This window comes from Sphaerodactylus townsendi, linkage group LG16 (genome assembly GCF_021028975.2).
Source record: "Sphaerodactylus townsendi isolate TG3544 linkage group LG16, MPM_Stown_v2.3, whole genome shotgun sequence".
In the NCBI taxonomy this organism is placed as follows: domain Eukaryota; kingdom Metazoa; phylum Chordata; class Lepidosauria; order Squamata; family Sphaerodactylidae; genus Sphaerodactylus; species Sphaerodactylus townsendi.
In genome coordinates, this window is record NC_059440.1 from 33,527,833 (window position 1) to 33,547,109 (window position 19,277).

Consider the following 19,277-nt stretch of genomic DNA (forward strand, 5'->3'; position numbering starts at 1 on the left):
AACCACAGTACTGAGGAAGCTGGTTCCGGCTTGCTTTTAAACGAGCTGATGATTGCCGCTTATGGTGTGAAGCCCCCTGTACGTTGTCTCATGAACATAAATGCCTTACGAAGAGAGAAAACGCTTTTTCCTCAACCCACGTGGAGAGGAAACTGAGTCAGGACAGAGAAGGAAAATGATTTCCCTGTAAAACACAGGTCCAATTGTCATCGAGGTAGCAGTATTTATGTATTTACACTCAACTTTCTCTCCAGTAGAGACACAAAGTAGTTTACACTTTTCTTCCATCTTATCCAGGATTGTTAACAATAGGATGTTTTGGAGGTCAGCCCCTATTGCGGTAGGCTAGGCCAAGAGTTTCTGACTGACACAAAGGGGATTCAAACCTGAGTTTCCCAGATCCTAGTCAGACCCTCTCACTACTACACCATGGTGGCTCTCACTCCAGTGTCTGCTCTACACAAGTACAGGAAGGAGCAATATGGTCTCATGATAGACACTCCTCCTTTCAAAACAACATCCCCACCCCACACATAGAATGCTAGCATATCAGGGGAATGTTTCTAACACATCTTTCCCCCTGACATACTAGCTCGCAACATGCAAGTGGTTTTTCTTGTTTTGTGAGAAGATGTTCTATTGTGGTGATTCCCCCCACAAATCTGAAGTGATCCAGTCCAGATCCAAATCATCCATCTGAGTGAGAATACACCCATTGTATTGTCGAAGGCTTTCATGGCCAGAATCACTGGAGTGTTATGGGTTTCCGGGCTGTATGGCCGTGTTCCAGTAGCATCTTCTCCTGACGTTTCACCTGCATCTGTGGCTGGCATCTTCAGATCCTCTGAACATGCCAGCCACAGATGCAGGTGAAACGTCAGGAGAAAATGCTACTGGAACACAGCCATACAGCCTCGAAAACCACAACACTCCAATTAGGCCCATGTTTGGCCAACTTCTAGGCTAGCCCCCCCCCCCCCCCAATCTCACTGCCTGTCCTTGGGAACAGGACCTCCCTCAAGCACCTGTGTGGGGTCACATACATGCTAAGTAGGGTTTTAAGTCTCCATATCTGTAATGAATTGTTGAAAGCAATCAGCTTAGAGCGTGAATAAAGTACCAGCCTGCTTAATCCAAGCTTAGTTTATAAACTTCTGAATGTGCCAGTGCTTGAAATGCAAAGCAGAGTAAGGATTCTTTCGGGGGGGGGGGGTTGAGGTGTCGGGAAATTGGAATCCCAAATTCTGCAACAGAAATGGTTTCAAATTCTGTGACTGAAATAAATTTTTGCAAATAGGGAATAGAATAGAATCATGGGCCCCTTCCGCACACGTGAAATAATGCGTTTTCAAACCACTTTCACAAACTGTTTGCAAGTGGATTTTGCCATTCTGCACAGCTTCAAAGAGCACTGAAAGTAGTTTGAAAGTGCATCATTCTGCATGTGCGGAATGAGCCCTAGAGTTGGAAAAGACCCCAAGGGCCATCCAGTCCAACCCCCTGCCATACATGAACACACAATCAAACACTCCTGACATTTGGCCACCAAGCCTCTGTTCAACAGTCTCCAAAGGAGACTCCACCACGCTTGGAGGTAACATATTCCACTGTCGAACAGCCCTTACCATCAGGAAGTTCTTCCAAAAGTTTAGATAGAATCTCTTTAGATAGAATCTAGAGTAGCAGTGGCGTAGGAGGTTAAGAGCTCATGTATCTAATCTGGAGGAACCGGGTTTGATTCCCAGCTCTGCCGCCTGAGCTGTGGAGGCTTATCTGGGGAATTCAGATTAGCCTGTACACTCCCACACACGCCAGCTGGGTGACCTTGGGCTAGTCACAGCTTCTCGGAGCTCTCTCAGCCCCACCTACCTCACAGGGTATTTGTTGTAGGGGGGGAGGGCAAGGAGATTGTAAGCCCCTTTGAGTCTCCTGCAGGAGAGAAAGGGGGGATATAAATCCAAACTCCTCCTCCTCCTCCTCCTCTTCCTTTTCCTGTACCTTGAATCCATTACTCCTTGTCCCAATCTCCGGAGCAGCAGAAAACAAGCTTGCTCCTTCTTCAACATGACATCCCTTCAAATATCTAAACATGGCTATCAGGTTGCCCCTTAACCTTCTCTTCTCCAGACTACACATATCCAGCTCCCTGAGTCTCTCCTCATAGGGCATGGATTCCAGACCTTTGACCATTTTGGCCACCCTCCTTTGGACTTGTTCCAACATGTCAGTGTTGTGCAAACACATTCTGGCGAACGTTAAGGTGCTCCACCGCGCCCGCCCCCACTTTTTCACTCAATGCTCTGGTTCACTTGAAATGGCTGACAGGAGCTTGTCAGACATTTTTGTTTCTCTGCTGTATCTTTGGGCAAAAGAGCAAAGTCAGTCTCGGCTTTTTAATCTGCCCAAGTCCATCTTTCGGAAGGGAAACTGACGGGAGTGCCAAAGCAGTGGCCAGCCTGCAGGTATGCATAGGATGGCAGCAGGGCAGGTGAGATAGGTGCCCTGCTGCTAGCATCTCCAGAGCGTGGCTGGCACCCAAACGAGCCTACCACCCTTGCCAAACCGCAGCAGTTCAAGGGGGATACTTGGGGTCCTGTAGATGGTAAATTGGCCCTGGACTAGCCCCTTCCGCACACGCAGAATTATGCAAATTCAATCCACTTTCACTATGGTTTGCAAGTGGATTCTGCTCTTCCGCACAGTAAAATCCAGCTGCCAAGTGCATTGAAAGTGGATTGAAAGTGCATTATTCTGCATGTGCGGAAGGGGCCCCGGCAGCATTCTTAGCTTCATCTCCAAACGCCGGAGCATAGGAAAGAGGGGTTTTGTGTGCTTAGAGGGGAAGGGAGACATCAGCTCCTCCAAAGGGCAGAGACAAATCCATGGCTGGAAGAGACAGAGGCTGTGAATCCACTTTCAGTCAGACCTCCAGATATGAAACCAGAGCTGCCCAAAACAGCAGCTGTTGGGTGGTGGCATGGATCAGTTCTGTGGTGCTAGGGAGGGAAGGGTGGGTGGGAAAGCATCGCTTGGAGAGCCGGCTGTGGTGTAGGGGGTAAGAGCAGGTGGATTCTAATCTGGAGAACTGGGTTTGATTCCCCACTCCTCCATATGAGCCACGGACTCTTATTACATGGGCCACGTTTGTTTCTGCACTCCTACATTCCAGCTGGGTGACTTTGGGGCAGTCACAGTTCTCTCAGAACTCTCTCAGCCCCACCTGCCTCCCAAGGTGTCTGTTGTGGGGAGAGGAAGGGAAAGGAGCTTGTCAGCCGCCTTGAGTCTCCTTGCAGGAAAGAAAGGCAGGGTATAATATCCAATGTTTTCTTCTTCTTGGATCCCAGGACTTCGTGCCCAGGCTTAAAGCAGCGGTAGGTGGGGGGGGGGCAGGGGGGAGCCCTTCCAATTGTCCGAATGGTGGAGGGGCTGTCAACCCTCGCTCTTTCTTCTTCATCATCTTCTGGCTTTCCTTTTCCTGAGCCCCGCAGGCAGCTTTGGTTTGGGAAGGAGCCTGGGAAGCAGCGCCCCCCCCCCTGCCCACCCGGCCAGCCTTTGCGCCCTGGAGCCTCCGGGGAGGGGAGGGGGGCGCCGCGGCCTTGGAGGGCTCCTGCCCTTCGCCGCCCCCTCTCCAGATGCGGAGCCGCCGCTGGAGGCGTTGCCTGCCTGCCTGCCCCCCTCCCTCCCTCCCTCCCTCCCTGCTCTGCGTGGAGAGCGATCAATGGCGGGGGGACGGCGCGGCCTCTCCAATCTGCGCCGGGGAAGGGCGGCGTCCACGTGGGCAGGCAGGCGGCCGCAGCCAACGCGCGCACAGGCTGGCGCGCCCCCTCCCTCCCTCCCTCCGCCTCTCCAGCGGGTCGCCACGGAGGCGATCGGGCGGCGGCGCCTCTTGCCAGCTCGGCCTGGCCTCTTCGGGGCGCCCTGGGTCCCCCCACCCCCGTTCCTGGAGATGCGCGTCTTCTGCTTGGGGAGGGGTTGGCGAGAGGGCCCCGCTCCAAAGTCGCCATTCCTTCCCAAAGGCTTGATCTCTCTGCTCTGCTGGTCAGCTGCCATTCCGGGAGATCTCCAGGCCCTACCTGGGAGTTGACAGCCCAGAAACTGTATCTTCAGGACAACTCTCTGCGCTAGGCAAGGCGGAAGAAGGGGGTGACTTCCTGGACACCTGTGAATGTTATATTTATTTATTTATTCAGTTTATGTGCTGCTCTCCCGAAACGGCTCAGAGCAGCTCACAACATTCATACAGTACAGTATAAAAAGTACTAATTCAATCAATATCTAGTTATTAAACAACAAACACAAACTACACAAGGTAAAACTCACACGCGACCCATAAAAATGCTCCCGCCCTCCTGTATAACCTTTGGCTGCCCTATTCTGATCCGGATGAAGTGTTCAAGCACTCTTCAAGGGCAGCCCCACACATTGCAGTACTCTGACCTGCAGGTGTCTGAGGCGAGGATAAGATAAGCACTTCTTCGGAGAAGTTGAAGATGCTGTCAAATGTTTGGAACCATGGCCTGATCACACACCACACACTCAGTCTGGAAGAGCTTTAAGTTTTGATTTTGCCTTGCTGCCTGGACATTTATTGATTGGTATCTCGATCCAGCGGGGCCTGGATCCTTATAAAAAATCTGCATTTTTAAGCTCATGTCCCATGTCTAAACTTCTTCCGTGCATCTTAAGAACATAAGAACATAAGAACGAGCCTGCTGGATCAGACCAGAGTCCATCTAGTCCAGCACTCTGCTGCCTACCGCCCAGTGGCCCTGGGAGGTGCCTTTGGGAGCTCACATGCAGGAGGTGAACGCAATGGCCTTCTGCTGCTGCTGCTCCTGAGCACCTGGTCTGCTAAGGCATTTGCAATCTCAGATCAAGGAGGATCAAGATTGGGAGCCAGAGATCGACTTCTCCTCCATAAATCTGTCCAAGCCCTTTTTAAAGCTATCCAGGTAAGTGGCCATCACCACCTCCTGAGGCATCATATTCCAAACACCAATCACACGTTGCGTGAAGAAGTGTTTCCTTTTATTAGTCCTAATTCTTCCCCCCAGCATTTTCAATGAATGCCCCCTGGTTCTAGTATTGTGAGAAAGAGAGAAAAATTTCTCTCTGTCCACATTTTCTACCCCATGCATAATTTTATAGACTTCAATCATATCCCCCCTCAGACGTCTCCTCTCCAAACTAAGGAGCCCCAAACGCTGCATCCTCTCCTCATAAGGAAGGTGCTCCAGTCCCTCAATCATCCTCATTGCCCTTCTCTGCACTTTTTCTATCTCTTCAATATCCTTTTTGAGATGTGGCAACCAGAACTGAACACAGTACTCCAAGTGCGGTTCAGAAACCAACCAACCAACCAACCAACCCAATCCAAGCCTTTTTTTTTTTTGCCAGAGCTCAGATCTGCACTTGCCGCCAGCTCCCCCTGGAAAATTCCACACTTTGCAAAGGCCATAAATATCTCAGCAGCCAATGTTGCCGGCCCCCTCCCCCCACACCCAGGGAAGTACTGGAAACAAAGCAGGGAGGGGGAGAGCCAAGCCCCGGAGATCACCTGCTCGCACGGGCTCATCTATCACCTTGAATTGTGTTGCAGGATAAAATTACTCATCCGAGCCTAATGATAAATTAAATCAAGTCTGGAGTAAAGAGGATTAATGGCCGTGCACGCATGCACACGGGGAGGGGGCCACGGTCCAGGCCAGGGGTTTTTAAACGCTCATTAAAAACAATAAAACCCATCGCAGGGTGGAGTTTCTCCCACTGCCGGGCCCTTCCTTAGAGGGGGACAAGACTGGAATTGCCGCCGCGAGGGACAGAGCTTTTATTTACCATTTTATGTGATGCTTTTGGTAATATGGAAAAAAGTCTTAAACTGTCTCTGCAGTTCTGAGACAACATACCAAGCTATGAGAAGTAAAAAAAAATATATTTTAGAGGTTCCTGTGAGCCCAGAGGAGGCTGCCTGCCGAGTCTCTGCTTGACTTCCTGCTCTGTTTTTTTCTTCCTTTGTCTCTGCTTATGGGGGGGGGGGGCAGGGGAGTGTGAAAAATTCAGAATTGGCTGTGATGTGAGACAGCTGAATTATCTTCCTTCTAAGGAAGCTATCCTCTTGTCTGTGGTCTTGCCTTTGCTTCCTTCAGAACCACCCTTGTCAGGTCATCCCTTCATTGGATAAGACAACTCCTGATACATACACTGCAGGACTAACAACTCACGTTGTGTCTCTGTTTGAGTCACTGCTGTCTCTGTTTGAGACAGCTTCCCTCTCGGGAGACACACCCAGAACAGGGGCTCATGCAGAGAAGGAGGAACTGTGCTTCCTGGAGAGTGAGCAGATGTTATTCCTTTTGCTCCCTTGGCATAAACCTTTGGAGTGAAGAGTGCCTCTCGTTTCACCTTGGGGAAAAATGCCACTCTGACACCCTCCCTGTCAGGTAGGCGCCTGCATTCCCGATTTGTAGCTTGCAGGGACAAGAAAGAGCTTTGCACGAGTCAGACCGCCAGTCATCCACAGTTCAAGGTTGGGATCCACCTCCTTCCGACTGCCTCCTTTTGCTGCTAGATTTACAACCGCCCAACATTTCTCCCAGCGCCAACAGTCCCGTAAACCCCTCAGTAACTTGGAACAGATGCTGGGAGCAGCCCAATGCTTAATCTTGTGGCTATCCTAGAGGGGGGGGGGGGGGAACCAAGGAGCACCCCCTCCCTCTCTGCAGCAAGAAATAAATCACGTATCTGAGGGTGGAGAAGGAAGGCCCCATCTACACACGCAAACACATGGTGCCAGCGGGGATTTCTCTACGCCTTGTGGGCTCGGGTTGGTTAAAAGCAGAAAAAAACAACAACAAATAGACCGCAAGAGGAAACATGTCACGGCGCAAACTGGAACCAGATGGTGAGGGTGTGGGAGGAAAGAGGCGGGGGAATGTGTGTGTGGGGGATTCTCCAAATGGAACATATTTGTCAGAACTAGAGGCAGGCATCAGAAAGCTGCCTTGTTTGGCTTGTGGGTACCCGCAGGTCCCACGAAGGAAGGCTGGCTTGAGGGCAGCGGATCAGAAACTGGCGGTTGTGGGAGGAAACTGAAGGGCAAGTCTGGACGGCATCTCCTAGTCTGGATGCTTATCTTCCTGCCCTGCCGCCCCTGACCTTTTGGATGGCGTTGTGCTCAGGCTAGGGCACTGATGGCGAACCTTTTCGAGACCGAGTGCCCAAATTTCAACCCAAAACCCACTTATTTATCGCAAAGTGCCAACACGGCAATTTAACCTGAATACAGAGGTTTTAGTTTAGACAAATGGATAGCTCCAAGACGTGTGTTACTCAGGAGTAAGCTTGCTGGTAGTCGGTGGCTTTGCTTTGAAGCAACCGTGCAACTCTTCCAACAGGTGAATCACGACCCTAGGAGGGTTTACTCAGAAGCAAGCCCCATTGCCAGCAACCGAGCTTACTCCCAGGAAAAGGTTTGTGCTTTAGTTCTTTGCATGAAAATCAGTGGGGCTTAACAGGGTTACCTACACTGCTTCCCCAAAAGTAGGTCTTAGGTTTAATGCTAATAATTGAGCCCAGGCCAGCCTAGATGTGTGTGTGTGGGGGGGCACTCTGTTTGCGTGTGCCCACAGAGAGGGCTCTGAGTGCCACCTCTGGCACCCATGCCATAGGTTCGCCACCACTAGGCTAGGGTCTGGGCCCATGGCAAAGAAACTCCCCCCCCCCCCGCCACCTTTCATTACCGGTTCCTTTGCGTGTTTCTGTTGGGTTGAGATAATTCATAATTCATATTTAGCAGAGTAATGACACAGGAACAAATGGAGTCAGCCAGCACACTGTGAGTGAGATTTGACAAAAAAGATTCTTTACTAAAATAAGGGAAGGTATACATAGGTAGAAAATAATAAAGCAACTTTTCTAACTAAGCTGCATGTGGGCTACGACTACGTGGTGGCCAGACCTGAAGAAGGTAAAGCAGAAAGTGGTTTCACTGGCCGTTAACCTTTTATCCAAAGTCCCCCCTTTCTGCGTACGCGACACAAGGCACATGTTCACGGATATCCACTGGTCACACAAGCATTTCACGAATGATGCAAAAGAAAGAACTTCAAAGCAGCAGGTGTTGCTTGACCTAGAGCACAGGTGTCAAACTCGCGGCCCTCCAGATGTTATGGACTACAGTTCCCATCAGCCCCTACCAGCATGGCCAATTGGCCATGCTGACAGAGGCTGATGGGAATTGTAGTTCCTGAACATCTGGAGAGCCGCAGGTTCCCTACCCCTGACCTAGAGGAAGGGGCTGAACAGTGGTGCTGATATGTGAAGGGGAATTTCTTCTTCATCATTTCAGTTGTTTTGCTATAAGCATCAATGGCTCTTGCTCTCTCTTTTTTCTCTTTCAAAAGAGGGATTTCTCTTTCATTTCTCTTGAGAGGTCAGCGCACCGAACAAGCAGGTCTTCCTAAGGTTATAAACAGGCTGCCAATAAAATCAACCTGCTCATATATATATATATTTTGGTCTTTTGCTACTCTGTGCGGTGCCAGGAAACCATCAGCAGCTGGGGTTGGGTTCAGAGTACCTGCCAGAATGTTATTCTCTTGGCCAGTGGCCATAATTGGAGGAAGCAAAGCCAGAAAAGAATTCCAGCGGGGAGTGGGGGGGGGGTTTCTCCTGTCTGTTTGCATGTGCGAACTTATTTATGTTATTTATAGTTCACCTTTCTCACAGGGACTCCAGGCAGATTACATAATGTCATGCCCTAGCGCAGTGGTGGCGAACCTATGGCACTCCAGATGTTCATGGACTACACTCCAGATGTTCATGGACTACAATTCCCATGCTGGCAGGGGCTGATGGGAATTGTAGTCCATGAAGAAGAAGAAGAAGAAGAAGAAGAAGAAGAAGAAGAAGAAGAAGAAGAAGAAGAAGAAGAGGAGGAGGAGGAGGAGGAGTTGTTTGGATTTATATCCCCCCTTTCTCTCCTGCAGGAGACTCAAAGGGGCTTACAATCTCCTTGCCCTTCCCCCCTCACAACAAACACCCTGTGAGGTGGGTGGGGCTGAGAGAGCTCCGAGAAGCTGTGACTAGCCCAAGGTCACCCAGCTGGCGTGTGTGGGAGTGTACAGGCTAATCTGAATTCCCCAGATAAGCCTCCACAGCTCAGGCGGCAGAGCTGGGAATCAAACCCGGTTCCTCCAGGTTAGATACACAAGCTCTTAACCTCCTACCCCACTGCTGCTCCTGGAGTGCATAGGTTCGCCACCACTGTGCCTAGCCGCGTGTATGTCTTGCGCACTGTGGCTTTTTAAAATACCGCACTTTTCTTCTCCCCCTCCTTGTCGGGACTCAAAGCAGCTCCGGACATTATTTCCCCTCTTCACATTTTCTCCCCACAGCAACCCTGTGAAACTGTCCAAGTTGAAAGTTAGTGATTGTGAGTTTCTGCAGAAGCTGAGTTTCGAACCCGGGTTGCCCGAGGACCTAGTCCAGTTTGGTGGGCTGCTTCTAGTCGTCATTGCCTGTAGATAAAAAAGTTCCTTTTGCTGTATGTCCCTTGTCTGGCTTGCTCCCTGCTAGCAAGACTTCCCTCCTCAGCCAACCTAAAACTCCGATACAACTCTACCAGAAATCCTTTTGAAAAAGCTCCAGGACTGGCCAGCCATTCAGTGCCTACCGCCTTCTCTCCCCCCGCCCCGGGTACTCAATGACCCCAGTCTTTGCTTGAACAACTGCTGCGGCATAACGAATCAGTCCGGCACGCTGCCAGTCCCTGGATTACCGCACATCCTGCCCTGCAAAGGGCGCTTAATCCTTGTGAATGTGGACTCTGTCTTGTAGCCAGAGCAGCTGCCCCTTCCTCGGGGGCAAGAGCTGACGTCCCGGACACGGGAGTCTCGCCTGTCAGGTCCAGAGGCCACCGGAAGCGCTGGAGCTGACTCGGTTCCCTGCACCCTACCGCTGCGTGCTCTGGCCCCGGAGAAGGCGCTGTGGCTAATTTTTTCCATCTGTCAATTGGGGATAATGGGAGCTTGACAAACAATGTATGTGCGGAGGCCTGAATCACGGAATCGTTTTCACATGGCAGAGCTGGCGTAAACAGGCCCGTGTTCTCTGGAGAGTTTAGCTATGCAGTTGTTTCTTCTAAATGCCAGCGTTGGTGCTTGGAATACTGATCAAGAGAGAATGTTATAATTTGATTAAAGTTTCTGAAATATGATTTTAGTGTTTTTGTAATTGATGTGGTGGGATCCAAACATTTCAATAACAGGTTCCGATGGTGGTGGGATTCAAACAGTGGCACCGCCGCACACACGCACCTCCATGCAGGGAGGCTGCTTTAGTAACCCGTTCTCGGCACTCAGAAAAAAATTAGTAACCACTTCTAGAGAAGTGGTGAGAACTGGTTGTACCCCCCCCCCCCGCCACCTTCCAACCTTCTGGATTACCTGGTCTGTTAGCCTAAAACAGGGGTCTGTAACTTGCAGCTCTCCAGATGTTCATGGACTACAAATTCCATTGGCCATGCTGGCAGGGGCTGATGAGAATTGAAGTCCAGGAACACCTGGAGAGTCGCAGGTTGCAGACCCCTGGCCTAAAAGGAAATTGTTGGCCACCCAGATTTTCTAATTCACATGCAGAAAGTCCTAGATCCAATTCCTGCCTTCTCCAACTCAAGGCTTTGAGGTAGCAGGTATTGAGAAAGAGACCCTGGTGAGCTTCTGCCAGTCAGCGCAGACTATCTGGAGCTATGAGGACACATAGTCAGACTCTATGGAATGCAGAAAGTTCTAGATCCAATTCCTGCCTTCTCCAACTCAAGGCTTTGAGGTAGCAGGTATTGAGAAAGAGACCCTGGTGAGCTTCTGCCAGTCAGCGCAGACTATCTGGAGCTATGAGGACACATAGTCAGACTCTGTGGAATGCAGCTTCACAGGTGTATATGGCCCGGGACTCTCGCTTATTCTCCTCACCTGAAGGAGCAAATATTAAGATGTAGATTGCACCCTTAGCCAGTGTAGTGTGGTGGTTACAGTTGTTGGACTAGTATCTGGAAGAGCCAGGTTTTAATCCCTATTTGTGCTATGGGTCAGTAACACTCTCTCAGCCTAACCTACCTAACAAGGATGTTGTGAGGGTAAAAATGGAGAGAACCACATGAGCTGCTTCAGGTCCCGATTAGAGAAGGAAATGGGGGAGAAATGAATAAATAGATAAAACATTTCTACCCCCCCCCCCCCGATGCTGCAAAGGGAATAAAGGCCTTCATATTAAAAATCATGAAATTGAACTCATTTGAAAGGGTCTGGCGGAGTCCTAAGAATGGGAAGGGTTGGAGTTTTTGCATGAAGTGGGCCTAATGAAATCCATCTTCCCTTCCGCTTCTCTTGGCCTTTGTGTAGAAGCAAACCAGGCAGCAGATAGCCTCACCCCCTGGCACCGGGCCTTACGTCGAAGGTCTTGGCAGCGGGAATGCTACCACCCGCGAAGCTCAAAGGGAAACCCGTCTCCCGCGGTGGCCGCTTCTCCTATCCCAAGCGCCTTTTTTAATAATAGACAGGAAGAGTGCAAAGAATAACTCCGCTGGAGAAATCAAGAAAGAAATCACCAAGGAAATTATTTGCCCCATTTGAAGCAGTTTTTAATCAAGAGGTGTTTGTGTGCTGCCTGCCTGAGTTTCCCTTCAGGTCTCTCCTTTGTTATGAGTGAGTTCCTGATGGATTTAGAAAGGAGGGACGGCCTTGAATTTTGTCGTGACACCAAAAAGAAATGTGCACCATCTTTCTCAGGACTGAGTACCCCCATGTTATCCGGTGCTTCCAGATTATGCGTTATCAAGAGGCGCAGATAGTTTGCATGCCTTCCTTAAACAGATACAAAAACTGTACCCAATAGGAAGTATCAACGTGCAAAATTTAATGTGAAACAAACAACAACACTATGCTATATGTAATAAGGTTTACAAAGCCATCTACTCCTCTGTAGTTCACAGGCATATGTGTTCGCATCTCTTCCTGCTTTACATTGTCCTCTCAATTTCCCCCCTTCTTCTCATAAACCCTAATTTTATCTAATTGCCTTTAAAGTCCAGCTGTTTGTAGCTGGGCTGAACCCTTGTGCAAGAAGCATGATAAACCCTAGGCATGTTTATTTCGTGTTTCCCCAGCTAATGTAAGATGCAGACTATCTAAAGGAAGTACTTCTTCATGCAGTGTGCAGTTAACTTATGGAACTCATTGCCACAAGGTAACAGTGGTGGCACAGCAAAGTTGACTTGGACTATGATCAATCCAGCATAGCTGAGCCGTAATTGTTTTCTTATGTAGAACCATTTTGCGCATTGTTGAATGCATATCGAATACTTATGCTTTGAATTTCTAACATTCAAGTCCAGTAGCACCCAAATTTTCCAGGCTAGGAGCTTTTGTAAGTCAAAGGTTGCTTTGCCAGATAATTTATACTTCTGTCAGACAAAGTGAACTTTGACTTACAAAAGCTTATATCCTGGAGAAATGTGTAAATCTTTAAGGTGCTACTGGCCACAAATTTTGTTCAGCTAATAGAGATGAAAGATGGCTGCCCACCTAAAAGTATTTTCAGATTTCTTCAATCCTAGTCTTATTACATTGCTTATTAGATATCTCATCTTAATGATTGCATTGACTTAAAATTGTGTAATCTGCTTTGAATCTTGGTGAGAAAGACAGATGATAAAGAACGTAAATTAGATAAATAAACCTGGGTCTGCCAGGTCTAATACAGCCCATGAACCACCATACCAGCTCCACTGGTATGCTAAATATTTATGGGCTAAATTGGTTCTGTAGGAGTCTGCAGAGAGGTATGGTTGGTGGCTGTGTGGTTTTCTTTCCCAGAGACTTGCCAGAGCCTGGATTTCTGCATCTTCTAGAAAACCCATCAGAAGTTTTTATTCAAACCAGCTTTCCAAAGCTGGCACTATATGTGGTTATTAATAAACACATTGTAACCCTTCTCCTGAGCTTTTGGACTGGGGCAACCTTTGAGTCCAACTAGTCAATAAATGGAGTTTTACTAAGATCTGGAAATAATCTAGGAAACAATGGGTTAGAGAAAAGGCTGGGCAGGGACCATAATCATGGGGTGGATGAGTAATTCCTAACCTATGTTTAATTCAGAGAATTGTTAGTGTTCTACGAGGGGGGAAAATCCACAAAAGAGGCAACCCACTGCATCTCTGCTGGAGTCCCTGCTCTAGCTTTCCAATCATTCTCTGTTGGACGCATAATTGAGATCCTGAATAGCTGCCACTTTTCAGAGCAGGCAGTCTGGAAGCTATGTTCTACATCAGTATAAGGAATTATTGTGTTTTTTTATGTCGTTCTGCTACATCACTGCATCAGATGTGGGGGACTTCCAAGCTCTCATGATTTAAGGATGTAACTATTAGGATAAGAGACCCTGTTGGATCTCTTTATGCTGCTGCTTCTTACCAGTCATAAGGCCCGCCTCTGCATGCAACACCCAGGGGAGTCAGAAAGAGGCCAAGAGACTTCACAGACTGCCTGTCTATCTGGAGAAGAGTTGGATTTATATCCCACTTTTCTTTACTGCAAGGAGTCTCCAAGCGGCTTACAAGCTCCTTCCCTTCTGCTCCCCACAACAGTCACCTTATGAGGTTGGTAAAACTGAGAGAATTCTGAGAGAACTGTGACTGGCCCAAGGTCACTCAGCAAGCTTCATGTGTAGGAACAAGGAGACAAATCCAGTTCACCAGGTAAGATTCAACCGCTCATGTGGAGGAGTGTGGAATCAAACCTGATTCTCCAGATTAGAGTACACTACTCTTAACCACTACATTACACTGGCTCTCTGCTTCCAGGTGTCCACTGAGCCCATGGATAGATCTTTCCTCGAGGGACACCCCCTTCCAAAACACACTCGCAGGTATAGGACACCACGCCAAAGCACCGTGGCCGTCCCTTCCCTGTAAATGATAAGCGATGATCTCTAAATGAAATCAGCGTATCTGTTGAATATTCAGAAGGGGGAGGGAAGGCAGGCGGGCGGAGAATTAATCAAATCAACTATGGCGACAATGACTCTAAAGGAAATAAAGCTGCGATAAAATTCACCACGCTGGAGCGGCGTACAGTTTAATCACCAGAGATGGAGGGAGGCTGTGAACGTTTGAAGCTGGTTTTATTCCCCTGCTTGTGCATTTCAGATAAAAAGTAATAAGCTAATTAAAACGTGCCCAAGCGTGGCTGGGAGCAATAAGATGAAAGCAGAAAACATATAAGACAAACAAACAAACAGAAACCCGTCTCTTTCCCTCGGCCAGCTCAAACCCCGCCTGTCCTGGTGGCTAGCAAGTGTGAAATTGGTGTGACCTGGAGCGTCTTTGTAAGCCCAGCAAGTAGGGTTGCCAACTCCAGTTTGGGAAATTGCTGGGTATTCAAGGGTGGAGTTTGTGGAGGGTGGAGTGTAGGGAGAGGTGGGGCTCAGCGGGTATGTGATGCAATAGAGTCCATTAGCCAGGGGAATTCATGTCTATGTTCTGGAGAGCCATTGTAATCCCAGAACTCCAGTTCGTTCCACCTTGGATTTGACCTCACCAGCGAGACAGTGTGAACCGGGCCAGAAGTTTCTTTGCCCAGATCAGAGTCCTCCTCACTAACCACCAAACTTGTGAACAGCTGCTCATGTACAGCGAGCAAATTGACCTCCGGGTGAGGAAGCTTTTGCACCTGGTTTGGGGAGCTGGATTCCCTGTCTTGTTGGGAGTTTGTTCAGCAAGTGAGGTCCAAGGGTTTCTCTGTGGTGGGTCTGGTTCTCTGGACCTTACCAAGAATGGGTGTGGATGGTATCTATACGTGCTGTATATGAGAAAGTGTATAAAGCTGTTTTATTTCAGGCGGCATTTAGTGGAGGGTAAACCGCTTTAAAGGGAAGATAGTATGGTTTACCCGGACAGCCTCAGATCTCTGGAGCTAAGCAGGCTCAGTTCTTGAGTGGGAGACCACCAAGGAAAATTGCAGAGGAAGGCAATGGCAAACCACCTTGGCTTCACTTGACTGCATTTACATATATACACAAACTGTTTTGACAGATTTGGCTCTGTTTTTAACTTTTAACTTAACCTGTGTATATTTTGTTGTTGTTTGTAGACTGCTGCTAAGTTGATTTGTATGTGTACATTTTTATGCTTTTGTTTGCTTGGTAAGTCTTGGCTTGCAGGGAGGAATGCAAACCATAGTTTGTGACTCAAATACAACAACAAAGTAGTTTGCACCAACCATGGAATAATCAAGTTTGACTGCTGAGTGCAAAGGGAGGATACAATGTGTGATTGGTGTTTGGAATATGCTGCCACAGGAGGTGGTGATGGCCACTAACCTGGATAGCTTTAAAAGGGGCCTGGATAGATTTATGGAGGAGAAGTCGATTTATGGCTACCAATCTTGATCCTCTTTGATCTGAGATTGCAAATGCCTTAACAGTCCAGGTGCTCGGGAGCAACAGCTGCAGAAGGCCATTGCTTTCACATCCTGCATGTGAGCTCCCAAAGGCACCTGGTGGGCCACTGCGAGTAGCAGAGAGCTGGACTAGACGGACTCTGGTCTGATCCAGCTGGCTTGTTCTTATGTTCTTATACAGATAGGGAAGGGGACCTACAGGCTGCAGGATTCCCCAGGTTTTTGTGGGGTGTGACCAGTTGTGTTTGCCATGACATCTGAGCAGTGTTTTTCCAAGTCCTTAAAATATTATGTAAGAACAACAAATTCTGACTATCACCAGCTGTCTCATTTCCATGCTGGAATTAGTATAGTGGAGTCTAAAAATCTAAGACTGTGTTTTGACTGTATATATTTGCTACTCAGATTAGTATAGTGTACAAAGGTGCCCAAAAGCACCCTGGCTGACCATGAGTAATTTTGCATTGCATTTCATAAAGAACTGGAGTGGAACTGGTTGGCCATGGGTCTGGAATTCTCTTTTCCTGCTGCCGCCTCTGTTGGGGAGCGTGTGGGTAAAGTCAAGTTATAGGAAAGGGTGTGGTTGCTGGCGGGGGGGGGGGGGCTCCTGTAAGCTTGCCAACATCCCCTCCTCCCATCTGCATGTGTGTGAGAGAGTCACACCCGGGGTTGTTTCCATTTTCTGCAGAGGCGGGGGTGGGAGGAAGCGAGAAAGAAAAAAGCGCACCTTTACCTGCATGTGAAGATGTCTTCTGACCTCCTTTTGCTGCCTTCCCACCCACACGGTGGAACAGGGGAAGTCCTGAAAGGGAAAGCCCAAGCGGAGGGGCACCCCCAACCCACACACACGGCCCATGTAAAGCCGATTGGTAACCTCCAGTGGTTTCCCTTCATGGGCCTGTTTTGCGCGTCTCAAAGATGAACATCTGCCGATGGTGAGGGAGCTTCCAGTAAGCGTCTCCCGAGTAGGCGGTAGCTAATTTCCACTCTGCCTCATGAGCGAACGGGGCACCCCGTGCTGCCTCAGAAAAACAACACAAACGAAGCCCTGCTGAAAGCGCAGGCTGTGGGAAGCACATCAGAGGGGCTCGGCGCAGATGTAAGCTATCATTCCCGGAGCTTTGCACATCTGGAGGAGACGTCTTTGAACCAGGCATGGTTGCTGGCAGAAGGAAGCTGCCCTGGAAGCAAATCTCTCGGTGCTGAAAGGGGCCTTTTCTTTGAACTAACACAAACTAAACCTAGGGCAGTCTGTGACTCCCAATGTGGTTTTGTAACCTTAGGAAGTGGCGGGGGGGGGGTGTGTGTGGTGGTGGTGGTGGTGTAGGCCTGTGGTATTTCCCTCTTCTGCCCTTGTCCTGGTTGAAGTTGGTTCCTTCAGACTGCAGTACCTTGGGGAGGGGCCGTGGCTCAGTAGTAGAGCGGCTTCTTATGTGTTCATGAATGCGTCCATACCGTCCCTTTAGAAGAGTTTGGATTTATATCCCCCCTTTCTCTCCTGCAGGAGACTCAAAGGGGCTTAAAATCTCCTTGCCCTTCCCCCCTCACAACAAACACCCTGTGAGGTAGGTGGGGCTGAGAGAGCTCCGAGAAGCTGTGACTAGCCCAAGGTCACCCAGCTGGTGTGTGTGGGAGTGCACAGGCCAATCAGAATTCCCCAGATAAGCCTCCACAGCTCAGGCGGCAGAGCGGGGAATCAAACCCGGTTCCTCCAGATCAGAGTGCACCTGCTCTTAGCCACTACGCCACTGCTGCTTTACTTGTCTTCTTTCTTCTCTACGGGGGAAAACAACAGCCAGGGAGCGGAAAGAGTTAAAACCCTCTCCATTGTCCACTGCCTGTGGCCTCATTCATCTCCGAATGATGGGTGGATATGCATTATCTCTTATAATATGCATGCACGGGTGGTGGAGACACAATAGTACTGATGTGATACATTATGCTATCACCCAAAGCTTCACCTCCATCTAAAGCAGGGTCTCCAACCTATAGCCTTCCAGATGTGCAAGGACTACAATCCCTATCAGCTCTGCCAATTGGCCATGCTGGCAGGGGCTGATGGGAATCATAGTCCATGAACATCTGGATGACCATAGGTTGGAGACCCCTGACCTAAAGGCAGTGGGGAAAGAAATGGAAGAGCAGACTCTTGGCTTGGGCAACAAACTTGCGGGAGATCCTGCCCTCCTCACACTGGGGGTCACCTCTGGCCAGGTTCTGCAGATGGGGGTTGGGGAGCAGCAGGGGTTATGAGGCCCACCCTGGACTTTTGCCCAGACCCCAGAATCACCAAGACTGCTGCTGCCTAGGTATGTGATCTCTCATCTTGAATGGGGATTCTTTGGGGGTCCTCTAGAAGGATATCTTCATTCTCAAGATACTTGAACATGGTGTAGTGGTTAAGAGCAGGTGTACTCTAATCTGGAGAACCAGGTTTGATTCCCCGCTCTGCCACTTGAGCTGTGGAGGCTTATCTGGTGAACCAGATTCGCTTGTGCACTCCAACACACGCCAGCTGGGTGACCTTGGGCTAGTCACCGTTCTTTGGAGCTCTCTCAGCCCCACCCACCTCACAGGCTGTTTGTTGTAGGGGTGGGGTAGGGAAAGGAGATTGTAAGCCCCTTTGAGTCTCCTTACAAAAGAGAAAAGGGGGGATATAAATCCAAACTCTTCTTCTCCCTGCCCCCCAGACGTGTGGAAGCTGTGGTCCCCATGAGTGAAAAATCTGACAAAACCTGTTAGGTTTACTCCATCAGTGCCCTGCACTAAGCACTAGAATAGGCCGTGTTTGGCTGCCTCGCTCTTTCCAGTATGTTGTTGACAGCGGAGTTGGATGATGATCAGGGACTCCTGTTGCCAGAGGGCTGCTTTGCCGAGGAGGCCGTGACAAGCCAGGCCTCCCAGCTCAGCCCCACAAACCCTCCTGCTGCACGCAGGTCTCCCTCTGCCAGACCGCGGCCTCCTTCCAAGCATCCCCTAATTTCCATTCATCCACTCACGCCGCAGGGCTGAGCCAGGCCGGCAAGCACACAAGCCGGGCAGCTGCCAGGGACTTCTCGGAACAGGACAACTCCTTTTGAGGATACCACCAGGGGCGGGGGTCCAGCCGGGGGGGGTTATCCCCAACTCTGACTCCCATCGTTCTGTTCCAATTTCACACTTCTCTCTCCCCCCACCCCCAGCTTGCTCCATATCTTCCTCATATTCCCCTCCCTTCCCCGACAGTCTCAGCATCCTATGAAGAAACGCCAGGGCCAGCTCCCAGCGTGCTCACATCTGCCTCTCTGCTCAAGGCGGGCTGCGATTTAACATCCTTGGCCCTTCGCCTGCACACCAACAGGCTAATGTGCTGAACAGCTGCCGGAGCTCCATATTTCACATCCGTGCTGGCTCCGAGACTCTCTAGCAGGGCTCTCTCCAGACTCCTGGGTAGCCCTTCTTTTTATTTTGCAGACCCCAACCCTCAAGGGAACAGACATGCACAACCCCCATCCCCCCTTCTCCTCTCACCAAGGAGTTACTCTTTCCATCTGGTCATCGGCTCCTCCTTGGGGAGGCATTTTTAAAAAGTGTTTGTCAACATTCAGGCACCGGTCCCTTGTGACGACTACCAATCCTTCCCCAGGCAATCAAGAAGAGGAGTTGGGATTTATACGCCCCTTTCTCTTCTGTAAGGAGACTCAAGATGGCTTACAAACTCCTTTCCCTTCCTCTCCCCACAACAGGCACCTTGTGAGGTAGGTGGGGCCAGGGGTGGGATCCAAAAATTTTAGTAACAGGTTCCCTCGCCAGCCCCCCCCCCCCTCAGCAAAGGGGGCAGAG